Genomic DNA, 10,662 nt, shown 5'->3' on the forward strand with positions numbered 1-10,662 from the left:
TTGCAGCTGCACAGGACGGAGCGAGGCAGACATCAGACCAAAGCATCCTCTCCTGGCACCGGGGCTGCAGCTCCCAGCTGACCTGGCTGCAGCACCTCCAGCCAAATGGCTCCGAGCTCTCTGCCCACACTCGGTGCATGTCTCTGGCCCCAGCCGCAAGCTGGAGCCCTGCCAAGCAGAGGGCTGCCTGCCTGAATCATGAGCCAGAGCAGGGTAAGCATCGCATTTAAGCCTTTTCCCTCCATCAGGCACCCTGTTTTGTTTTTTTCTTTTTTTTTTTTTTCCAGCTACGGTCTTGTGAGAGGGAAGGCTGCTTGGAGCTGAGCCAGCACCAGGGAAACCACCATTTCAAGGTCCTGTGAAGGAGCCTGTAAGAGCAGAAGGGAGCTTTGGCTTGGCGTTGGGGGGGGGGGGGGGGGAAATGGCGCACAGCGCGGGGTGTTCGCGGGAAGCTGCTGCTGCTTGCCAGGAGGCGGTGGGGGGAGGAGGCAGCAGATGTCCGCAGACAGCATTTGCTGAGAGCCTGCAGCACTCCAGCCCAGGGAGGGGAGGAAGGCGGCGGCTGGTGCCACTGCTGCTGCATTGTAATTGAACAGGACAAACATGACAGTCTGCTGAGAAAGCTTACGCTGCCTTTCCCTCCAATAACTGCGAGCTTAGAGATGGGAAGCGGGAGTCCTGGGACAGTGACTTGGGGTCAGGACGGTGCTGCAGGGAATGCTGCATGGCCCTTCCCCAAGCTGCACAACCCTCTACGGCTGAGTGCAGCCACCAGCACTGTGTCTGCCTGCAAGAACTGCTGGGAAGGTCCTGCTGCAGGCCACAAGTTCTCTCTCCTCCTGGCACACACAGCAGAGTGCAGGAAGAGAGGCAGTAAGCATCCAAGGACGCACAGCAGGAAGCAGAACACAGGGCTCAGCCCACCAGCTTCCCCTTTCGGGCACCAGCTCTCCCAACACCCAGGTGCCCTGGCTCACAGCTGCTTCCCCTCAGCAGCAGCTGGCAGGGAGCGCTCAGGTTTGCAACAGCCCCGTGCAGATCGAGGCTCTGCGTTTCCCCTTCATTGTAAAAGTGGATGATGAAGAACACAACCACCGCTGCTGTGGCAGGCAGCCAGCAAGCCCAGACCCAGCAGCACTGCTCTGTGCAGGCGTGAGGTGTCAGCTGGGCTCTCGGATGGCCCACGTGGCTCCAGTTTCCTGTCTCTGGGCAGAGGAGGTTTGCTTCCTCCCCGCAATAAATGAGGCTGATCAGAGGAGCTCTGCCACCAGCCATGCAGTAATGTGGACTGCCTGGAGCCAGGCTTCTCCCATAGGTTTTGTTCTGCATCCAGGATGCTCTACAGAGATGGTGGGTGATGGGAGCTGCACCTCAGCAACTGCGTCCTGCGCCACCAGTACACGGAGGGTGCAGCAGGAAGTAAGCACAGCACGCTCCTACCTGGCCAAAAAGGCCCTGGGACACCCAGAAACGAGCCATCACCCAGTTTGGATGGAAAGGAACTGACTTAAGCCAGAGGGGCCTTTGGCTCATTAAGCAAAACCACCCTAGGGCTTGTTGTTCAGATCAAATCAAGCAGCTCCTGGTTCCCTCCCACAGCATACTGAGACACAGTCTGGCACTTGGGTCCACTTGAGTCCTCTTAAAATAAAAATTAATTGATATGCAAATAAGATGAGGCATTAGATTAGTCTACTGGCCAAGGGCAATGCACAGCTTCCCCACCATTCCAAGCTACAATCCCAGCATTGCAGCATCCTTCCCATGCCTGGAGTCAACCCTGGACAGCAGCTCAAGAGCAGAGGGTCCCAACAACGTATGCCACCTGCACAAGGGAGTCTGGGTGGCACAACATCCTACAATGGCTAAAATTGTTTGAATTAAATAGCATAATCAACTAAACGAGAAACATTTGCCACCGGTTCCTGAGCCTCTCTTCATACTTCAAAATCACCATCTGGGATGGGGAACAGCTTCTTCGAGTCCTGACCATGCAAACGATTGGGCAGGTAGATCACTCTTCTCACTAAAATAACAAAAGCACCTGCGAAATCAGAATGCTCTGCTAAAGTTCTGGATCGAGGTGAAGTAACTCCTTTATAACCAACAAAATGTTTAGATCTCATGAAAAAAAACACCTAGTGGAAGCATGGCAAACAAGACATGTCTGAAAGATATCACAGAGTCTGCCACCTTGTAGGAAGCACCACAACAGCTGATCCAGCATGATGTTTTGTTTTCACGGCAGTCTCACCCAGTAAGTTCTTAATGGGTGTCTAGAGCTGCCCTGCGTGTTTCAGAGCCAGGCTGACTGAAGGACTACAGCAAACGTCACTGCAATTTTTTGAGAAAGGGAGAAAGGAAGACCTGGGAACTGCAGGCTGGGGAGCCTCACCTCTGTGCCTGGGGAGATCATGGAGCAGATCCTCCTGGAAGAGATGTTAAGGCACATTGAGGTGAGGGGGTGACCCGAGACAGCCAGCACGGCTTCACCAAGGGCACAGCGTGCCTGACCCATGCAGTGGCCTTCTGTGATGGAGTGATGGCATCGATGGGCAAAGGAAGGGCAACTGATGTCACCTGCCTGGAGTTGTGCCTTTGACACAGTCCTGCACCACATCCTTATCTCCAGATTGGAGAGAGATGGATTGGAAGGCTGGGCTAGTTGGAGGATAAGGAATTGGTTGGATGGTCGCAGCCAGAGGGCTGCTGTCAATGGCTCCATGTCCAGGTGGAGGCTGGTGATGAGTGGTGTCCCCCAGGGGTCCATCTTGGGACCGGAGCTCTTCAGCATCTCCATCAGTGACAGACGATAGGATGGAGTGATATATAGTGATAGAGATAGGATGGAGTGCAGCCTCAGCAGTTTGCTGATGGCACCGAGCTGAGTGGTGCAGCGGACACAACAGCAGGAAGGGACGCCATCCAGAGGGACCTGGACGGGCTCAGAAAGTGGGCACGAGAGAACCTGCTGAGGTTCAGCAAGGCCAGGTGCTGCTCCTGGGTCGGGGCAGCGCCAGACATGAGCCCAGAGTGGAGAAGAACTCGTTGAGAGCAGCCCTGCGGAGAAGGACTTGGGGTCCTGATGGGCAGAAGTGGGACGTGAGGCAGCAGTGTGCGCCTGCAGCCCGGAAGGCCGACAGCCCCCTGGGCTGCAGCAACAGAGGGGGGCAGCAGGGAGAGAAGAGGAGAGGGAGGGGGTTGTGCCCCTCTGCTCTGCCCCTGCAAGGCCCCACCTGCAGTGCTGTGCCCAGGCCTGGGGCCCCCAGGACAGGAGGGATGCGGAGCTGCTGGAGCGGCTCCAGAGGAGGGCACGAGGATGCTCAGAGGGCTGGAGCACCTCTGCTGTGAAGGCAGGCTGAGGGAGCTGGGCTCTATGATGATTCTGAGACTAGATGCCCAGTTGAAGTCTTTGCCTGTGCATGCTGTGCTGGAAGTAGAAATTTCTCTGAGTTGAAGCTCAGAGGTTTCTATGCATCATCAAAGGCCACAACCCCCAGCAACCTCCAGCACCTTGAAGGGCAGCCATGCCCCAGCCATGCCTTAAAAGCAAAAGCAGACACACTTTAAGAGGAGACCCAGTGCCTCTCTCTGCAAGAAAATCAACAGGAGAGCTACATTCATACCTCTGAGCAGCAAAGCAAAGGAGCTTGGCCTCTACTGTCACATACAATCTCCACTTCTGCCCGTAAGCCCTGAGAAACGAAGCAGGACTTATCACTCATTTTCCAGGTGGAGGAGGGGATGCAGCCCCAGGGAGGTGCTTTCTCCTGCCCAATGCAGCAGAAAGCAGGCAATGGGATGAGTGACAAAGAAAAGGGAGAGGAGTGCATGGTTCTGGTGCCCGCATCCCACTCTCAGGGCTGCCAGGCCTGCACAGGCTGCCAAATCAAATAGCAATCCAGAGCCACCCTTCTGACAGAGCAGGACAAGCTCTCAAAGCAGGGCTGGCGCAGGGCTCCTTCTACCCAGGGCAATCACTGCCCACATCTGATGCTCATTGACTATGACTGGCAGCAGCTGATGCCTACGGATCACACAGAAATCTCAGTCCCTCCCACTGGAGAAGCTCTGTGGCTCCCCAGGCAAGCTGCAATTTCACGTTTTCCAACCAACACCCCCAGCTCTGTCCCCAGAGACGGATGTCTTTGACCATTAGGGACACTGAAGCAGCGTTCAGATCAGAGCACGCACAGAGGCAGGCTAAGAAGCAAACCCATGGCTGAGAAGAGGGCGAGCCCCTGCCCCACCAACACAGAACCACACAAAACACCTTGGCCAAGGGCCACAGATAGATTCCAGACCACAGGATTCACACTGACCCTATGCTTTGGCCACAAGGTTCTGCTGATCCTAAGAGACAGGTTATGATGGGGGTGGGCAAAGTCACACTGCGTGTTGTGCCCCAGTTTCTCCTACTGTAATGCAGTTCCTCAGCCAAAGGGGGTGAATTCAGCAGGGTTGTCCCTTGCAAACTACAGGAGCTAGCAGCACCTTCATTCCTGCTTCCCTGTTCCCTGTTCCTCTGGGTCCTGCTCAGATGTCGCCACGCTGCTGCTCTTCCTGCAAAGCCTCGTGCACTGACGTGCAGCACATCCCTGTGCAGGAGGAGCCTCTGCCTGCTCCCACAGCAGAAACAGACAGTGACATTGAGAAAAACACAATTAACAAATATTAAATGGCCGGTAACTACGGTAGCAGCTGGGAGGAAAGATGCAGCCCAGCACTTCCTTGCAGATGGAGTACTGATGCTGGCATGTCAGCTCAGATGCATTGACCCTCCCAGGTGACAGTGCCTCAGATCTGGTCCCCACACACTCTCCACCAGCAGGATCCTTTAACCAGAGCCGGAAGGGCAGAAATTGGCACTCAGTGCCAGGTTCTGCTGTTGAGCCTGGGGATGGGAACAGTGCTGGGAGCAGGCAGCCAACAGCGGGGTGAGGAGGGGGTTGGAGATTCATGATCCTTGTGGTCCTTTCCAACCCTGGCCATTCTATGATTCTGAGGAGAGGCCTGGTACTGCAGAGAGCTGGCCTCCATCCATCACCATTCACGCATGCCACCTCTTTGCCATCTCCCCGTGCTCACAGTGCAGCCTGCAGGTCTCACCGCACGCTGTGCACAACCATGTCGGGGAAGGACCACACCACTCTCACACCCATCACTAGAAAGCGTGCGGCAGGGAGGGGGAGCACCCAGCACAGTATTCCAAATCGTTCCTGTCTTCTCTTCCAAGCCCATCTCGGTCCTCTCTCAACTGGGACCCCCTCATAAAAATAAGAAGAGACAGGCCTTTCCTGGCATTTCCTTTTTCTGAAAAGGCTGTAAAATTTTCCAAGCATAGCCAGAGCCAGAGCAAAGTTTGTCAGGAGCTCAGCTCATTAGGCGGCTGCTCAAGGAGCCCCGCGGGAGGCGCAGGCTGCATAATTCAAAACAGCTTGGACCCTGGAAAAGAAAATAGAAACCAGGCACCGAGGACGAGGGGGCAGCGCTCAGCTCTGAGCGTAACCCCGTCCGCAGGGCCCGCGAGGAGCCCCGGCCCCACAGAGGTGCTGCGGCAGCCCGAGCAGAGCTGGCACCAGGCAGAGGAAATTCCAAGCCTGTTGCTTCTGGCAGCCGCACCAGGCCCTGGCTAGGACCTCGGCAACCTGGAAACCAGCTACTCAGCAATTTTCTTGCCATCCAAAGGGCTTGTTCTGAACCACAGTTTCACTTTCCCCCCCTCCGCCTTCTCCCCACATCGCAGCCCAAGAGGCAGAGAACATCAGAGGCGAAAATTGTTTGCTCTAAAAGCAGTCGGGACCGGAGCCCCCAAACTGCTCAGCTCCTGGACTGCAGTCTGGAGCTGCTGCCGTTCCCCCACTTGCATCTGGAGGCGGGGAGAGCAGAGGAAACTTGCCTGGACCAGCCCTAGGTCTCCCCAGTTCCTTTTGCTCCTTGCCAGGGAAAAGTTCAATCGAGGCTGCACAGACACAGGACACAAGCAGCTTTCAGCCCAGCCCGACTGCTGTGCTCGAGGCCCGGCTGTGGCCGGAGCAGCATCGTTCAGGCCCCGTCTGGCCCAATCTCCCATTGCAACCCAGTGCTGGAACACATCCTACTGAGGAAGTGGTGAAAGCTCCAGTGCTGGAGGGGTTTCCACAGCCCCGGCCAGCTTGCTGTGGAGAACAGTTGCCCAGAGACTCATCCCTTGTTGTTAGTCAATGCCCTTCGGAGCCTCCCAGCCAGCTCCTCACTGCCCTGTGCCCATGAGCTGCCAGGGCTGTGGGAACCTACAGCACAGCTACTCAGGACCCCTGCAAATGGGCTTTGTGAGCCAGCACCCTCCTCTACCTGCAGCCTCACCGTGCCTCTTCGAGGAAGCCCAAAGCCCAGCACTGCCCGCACACAACACAAAGCAGCCATCCCTTCCCTGCTGTGACACAGACACTGCTGAAGGTGTGTGCGAACACTGATGCACAGCTACCCAACTTCTTTCCTAAAGAAAATAGGAAAAGCATATTTTCTGTTAGGAAGACTGAAATTAGGCACAGGTTGCCCAGAGAGGCGGTGGTGCCCCGTCCCTGCAGACAGCCAAGGTCAGGCTGGACGGGGCTGTGAGCACTGCTGAGCCTTGGGTGTCCCTGTGCGCTGCAGGGAGCGGCACCAGGCGGCCTTCCAGCTCCCTTCCAACTCCAAGGATTCTGTGATTCAGATAGAGTTCCTTTCTGCAGAACTGGGCAACTAATACACACCTGATGAGCCAGGGCCCTGCGTTCCCATGCACAGAGCAGGGGCAGCAGCAGGGTGAACTCACCGCCTGCAGTTCTCCTCCTCTGCTGCTCATTTCACCAGAGCACCCTGATTCCTGAGTCACAACAGCCATCTCCCTGTCCATTCTACCAGAGCCACAGCGGCCCCTTCATGGAGCACAGCTCTCCCTGCAGAACTGGGCACCAGGCACCAACCAGCCTGCAGCTCCAACCACACCAAGCGCAGCTTTCTGAACTACTGCCGGGAACATCTTTGAGATCTCAGACTCTCAGGGACTGGAAAATTCATGAACGTAGCAAGTGCTGAGGATGCTTCACAAGAAAAACTATTTTGCCAGCTTCTGGAACAGCCTGCTTACACCTGGGTTCAAACAGGAGGCTGAGACCCAACACAGCAGCTGCAGAGGAGCTGAACGATGAGCAAGAATTGGGATTCCTGGCTTCCATCCCCAGTTCTGCCTCATATTCACTTCCTGCCTTCAGTTAAGTCACTTCCTTTCACTTTTCCTCCTCACTCGGAGGTAAAATAACCAAGTCCCTTCTGCAGCTCCTCCAGCCTGTGATGGTGCAAAACTCTGCTACACCGGAGGCCGAGCAGCACAGAGCGCAGAGCCGCACACCGCCCCACCGCAGCCTGGCATTTCCTGTGCTTACGTTTCAAGGGGCTCGCAGTCTGTAAACAGCCAACGTGGTGAAGCATCTCTCACACAAACCATATCCTGGCACGGCGCAGCCCTCCTGCTCCTGGCAGATCGCGTCCCACGCACTGGGGCAGAGGGAAGACCAGTAGGCACAGCAGGAACAAGGAGCACTCTGTGGTTTCTCTCGGTATTTCAGGCCATCTCTCGCACAGGAGGAGCTCTGCTTCCCTTTCCAAGTCTCTCCCTCTCTGGCACGGAGCACAAACCTGGCTCCTGGCCCAGGTCTTGGCTCCGGCACAGCTCCTCACCAAACAGGGTGCCGCCCCACCTCTGGGAACAGCGCGCAGCCTTACAGCCATGCTGAGGATATCTTGCTCCCACCATTCCTTAGCTGGGATTCAAGGTCTCGTGTGCCAAACTGGAAAGAAAAGACAACTCAACCAACCTAACTCCTGCTCTCAGAGGGAGCAAAGCCCACAGCCCAGCAGCTCCAGGATTCCTGGAGGTAACAGAGACCGAGCAGATGGGGACAGAGCAATCCTACCCCTTGGCTGGAGCAGAACAGGTCACACACTGAAAGGTGAAGTCTGCAGCTTCTGCACTACGGACCTGAAGGATGGAAGTTTGCAGAGCATGCGGAGAGCAGCTGTTGTTCAATCTTCCAGCAGAACGCTGGAAAAACAGACTCACAACTTGAAAGGTAAAGTGCAGGGCTGACTGTTCTCCTCAGGAAATCGGATGCTGGAAGGGCAGAGAGCATCGTGGTCCCCTGTACAGGCAGAGCCAGCGTGTGCAGCTTCAGCGTGTACACAAGTTCACAAGCCAGGAAAAACCTGGGAATGCTTTTTCTGTCATCCTACTCCCTCACCCCAATCTCAGAACCGATGGAAACATAGAACTGAGAAGCGAAGGAGCTGCAATGCTTCCCAGCTTCTCTGCTCCAAGGCGTGCATTTTGCCCTCTCTTCATCACCACACAAACCTCCTGGGGCAGCTGTAATCTCATGGAGACCCAACAAACCACATCAAGCCAGCAGCAAAGCTCCAGCACCCCCTAAAAACAATGAACCATGCGTGAGATCCACAGAGTGCCTGTTTGTCAGACAACTTCATGCTGGGAGGAATGAAACAGAGCCCGGCAGAGCTGAGGTCGGACCTATATTAGGGCTTGATTCATGCTAGCAATCTTCCTGCAGCTTGAACTGCCAAAGCACCCTTCTATCTGTACATCACATCTCTGTAGTATCTCTGTCCACCCATACATCCACATATCTAAAGCACCACATTTTCTGTTAAAGTGAACAGACAAGGTTAAGCCACGAAGAGCACTACAACAACAGCCAGGAGCCACCTGTAGGGCTGCAGCTGGTGCACCCAGGTGTTCCTTTCTGCACCTCCTCCTAAAGCAAGTACTGTGGGGATGGAGAGCACCCAAAGCATCTCAGCAGGATGGAACAGCAAAGAGAGGGAAAACCAAAGTCTTCTCCTTCCAAACCAGCAAGATTTCCTTCTAGCTGTGCTGAAGAGCCAAGCTGCATGTGGATCACGCAGGTTCCAATCACACACCGGCAAGGTGCACAGCTCTATGGACCTGAGTTCTACCAGAGCTGTGCAGTGGTTTAATTCCAGAGGCAGCTCCTATGGAGCAGCAGCTCACATGTCCAGCTGCACTGCAGCACTGCACACTGTCCCGTTGCACAGCAGCACTACAGCAGCCAGCGGGTATCAAAGGCAGGGCTCAGGGTGGCAGGGAAGCACTGATCACGCTGTTTGCACAGCTGCAACGACAAAATACACGTCAAAACAACACAGCAACAACAACAAAAAGGCTCTACAGCATTTAGGGCGTGAGGAGTCTGCAAAAAAAGAAATTGTGGAGAAAGAGAACCGCAGAGCAATGTGGATGTGGGTGATCTTTGTGTTAGTACCACCCCGGGCGTGTTACACACCCATGTGTGCCACAGCCGGCCTTATCACAGGCACAGCCACGCTGCTCAGCGCCGACACTCCTCACAACACGACCTTGTGCAAATCACTTCCTCTGTGACTCAGTTTTCTGTGCGAAAGCAGCAGAGCAGCGCGTGCACCTCTCAGCAGGGAGCTGGCGGGCGGGAGGAGCCACAGAGCTGCGCTCGGATGGGGAGCAGAGCCGAGTCCCAAAGGTGTGCAGCCGTCACCCCGTGCCCCGGGTGGGCAGCAGCCCTCCTCCTCGTGCAGGACGCAGCCAGGTGACAGCACAGCCCTGTGCTCTGACAGCGCTGCCCCCGAGGCTCGCAGACGTTGCACACAACAACACAACAGCATGCCCCGTCATGCAGCATTACTTATGTGTTCAGATATGCATCCTTCTCACATTTCTACTCCAGCAAGTGGTTGCTAGCAGCACAGGGCCGGGACAAGTTCACCACCTGCTGAAGACATGTCCCTAACATGGCACAGCCAAGGTTTTGTTGCATCGATTCGTTCTTTCTCAGGAAAGAGCAGCAGCACGGCCAAAGAGAGGGCAGAGCTCTGCCCTGACACCTCCTGCGGGCTCAGCCTTCCGGGAGCGCTTCTTTCAACCCCACGTGAAACGCAATGACACCAAACGCAGGAATCCCCATTTCTGTCCTCCCCGGGGCTTTAACAACGCCGGAGATTTGGAGCAGCCTAGGGAAAATCGGGCGAATCGCGAATAAGAAGTTCTTCACACCTGAAGCCCGGCTCAGGCCGCCTGCTGCTCGTGCAGTTACCAGCAACAACGCGACGGACGGCAAGGACGCGAGGAAAGCAGTCTCTGAAACGTGAAAGCGAAGTCGGAAGGGCCACGCAGAGCGCGAGCGATGCCCAGGACGTGCCCAGAGCGCGCTGACAGCAAAGCTACGCGCACGGCCGGGCGGGAACGGGGCTGAGCGCCGGGAGGGGACGGCGCGGTGCGGGACCACCACCTGCTGCAGCCCGCCGGGCCCTTCAGAGGCAACTTCCACCGCAGCGGCACCGCGGCAGCGCGGCTCGTCGGGGCGGCGCGGCTCGTCGCCGCCCGGCGCTCCGCCGTTCCCGCAGCGTGGCTCGGCCCGCGGGTCCCGTCCCGCCCCGGCGCCGCTGACAGCCGCGGTGCCGCGTCCCTCCCGCGGCGGAACAATGGGGCGCTGCCGGCGCGGCCGCGGAGCGCTCGGCTCGGCTGGGCTCGGCTGCTCACTCACCTCGGCGGCGGCGGCGCGGCTCAGGGCAGGCCGGGCGAGCTCCCCGCGGCGGCGAGGCGCTGCTCCGCGGGCTGCTCAGCGCGGGCCG

At 56.7% G+C, this 10,662-nt stretch overlaps 1 protein-coding gene across 1 annotated transcript in view; it reads right to left on the reverse strand.

The window, feature by feature from the left end:
* The window catches only part of BCL9L (BCL9 like), a 42,202-nt gene extending 31,588 nt beyond the window's left edge, over nt 1-10,614 (reverse strand). Inside the window, exon 1 of the mRNA XM_042890987.1 lies at nt 10,575-10,614. The gene's annotated coding sequence lies outside the window, so the exon portion shown is untranslated. The remainder of the gene's footprint in view (nt 1-10,574) is intronic.
* Between the last annotated feature and the right edge of the window lie 48 nt (nt 10,615-10,662).

The sequence above is a fragment of the Lagopus leucura genome, unplaced genomic scaffold (assembly GCF_019238085.1).
Source record: "Lagopus leucura isolate 7727_CA_CO unplaced genomic scaffold, USGS_WTPT01 142-17_obj-0_obj, whole genome shotgun sequence".
NCBI classification, from domain to species: Eukaryota; Metazoa; Chordata; class Aves; order Galliformes; family Phasianidae; genus Lagopus; species Lagopus leucura.